We start from the raw sequence: 1,890 nt of genomic DNA on the forward strand, positions 1-1,890 counted from the left end.
TCAATTTGTAAATATAAAAAGATAACTTTTATTTTAATAATAAATTTTTTAATATTTTATATAATGGGATAGATATTCTGGGATGGTATAAATTTGAAACTTAAGTAAAAATAAAATCTATAATTCGAAAAAAACAGGATTATTTAAATACTTTTGGATTAGATATTGTTAATAGAAAATTCAATAAATAAAAGTTATTCTGTTTAATTATTCTATAGATAAACTATATATAATTAAAGATACTATTCTAGTATTATATTAGCCCTTTCAGTTCATTCATTAATTTCAAAATAATAAATGATTGAAAGTTTAATAATTATGTTTAAATATTTATAAATATATTTTTAGAATTTAAAAACGAATTAAGTTTTATAATCAGATATAATGGTTAGAGGTAAGCTATAGAATTTCCAAATATTTTTTTGGAATAAATAAATGATTTCTTTAGAATTATAGGTATTATAATAAAACAAGAAATATTTCATTTTTATTAATCAATCAATTATTATTATAATAATATTGAAATCGATATTTTTGAGTAAATATATAATAAAATCTATTGAGATATTTTATTAAGCTTTTTATAAAATTGAAAGCAAATAAAGAATTCCCTTCTAGTCTTTATAATTTAGAGTAGTATAATAATAACTATGATAATTATAAATCTACTATATAATATAATCGTAGTATCCAGGCTAATAGTAATTTCGGAATAGTAATTCAAAGATTTGAATATAATATAGATAATTAATAATAAGCGATTTGTAATATAAATAGAGTAGATAGATTTTCGAGGAATTATAATTAGAAATATATAGTTTCCCTTAATAATATAGTAGATTATTATCTTTAATATATTTAATAAAAATGATTTTTGAATATTTTAGAGATTCTTTTTATAAGAATTTCAGAATAAATTTGGGTATTAAATTAGTTTAATAATCTTTATAAAATAAGATAAATAAATTAATAAAAAGATTTAAAAAAGTTTCTAAATTCTTTAATTATATTATAGAATTGGGTATAGATATAATTTATAAGATTGTAGATTCTATAATTTTATTATTTTCTAATAAAATTATAATATTATCAAAATCCAAATAATTAATGATATTAATAGAATTAGGGTTTTTTTAATTATAAATAATTATAGCAAAACATATTTTTTTAATAATCTTAAATTGAATCAGAGTAATAGTAATGAAAAACAGATTAGAATTTAGATTTTTTTGTTTTAGAATAATATAGCTTTGATATAACGTGGTTTATTAGTGAGTGGGTTATATTAGTAAATGGATTACTTATTTTATATACAAAATTCGTTTGTGCGTAATCATATACTTTTTTTATTTATAGATATAATTTTCTGAAAATTTAATATAAAATATTTCAATATATAAGAATATTAAAAATCTTATTAGTTTTAAGAAATTTGAATTTATAAAGCTATTATTATAAAAATAGATTTTTTGTAATGAAAATTGTAACAATTTCCTTTTCTTTTTAGAATATAATAAAATTATTTTATAAAAATTAGATTAATTAAAAACCTAGATTTTCATTATTTTTTAAAATCTTTTATTTAAGAAAATAATAATTAATTATTAAAATATTAATATTTTAAAAAGCTTGATTTAAATGATTTTCAAAATGACCCATTCATTGATATAACCTATTCACTGATAAACCACATTAAAAGATATTCATTTTTTTTTTAAAGAAATCTTTTAATCTTTTGATTAGTATATTAGATTTGATATTTAGCTTTTCAAAGTAATAAATAATTTGAAAATTAAATTGAAATAGAAATTCGAATTAATGAATTTGATAGTGATTTAATAATTTTGTTGCAATAAAGTATTTCAGATTTTTATAATCAATAATCATTTG

The sequence above is a fragment of the Botrytis byssoidea genome (assembly GCF_014898295.1).
Source record: "Botrytis byssoidea strain MUCL 94 chromosome Unknown BBYS_023, whole genome shotgun sequence".
NCBI classification, from domain to species: Eukaryota; Fungi; Ascomycota; class Leotiomycetes; order Helotiales; family Sclerotiniaceae; genus Botrytis; species Botrytis byssoidea.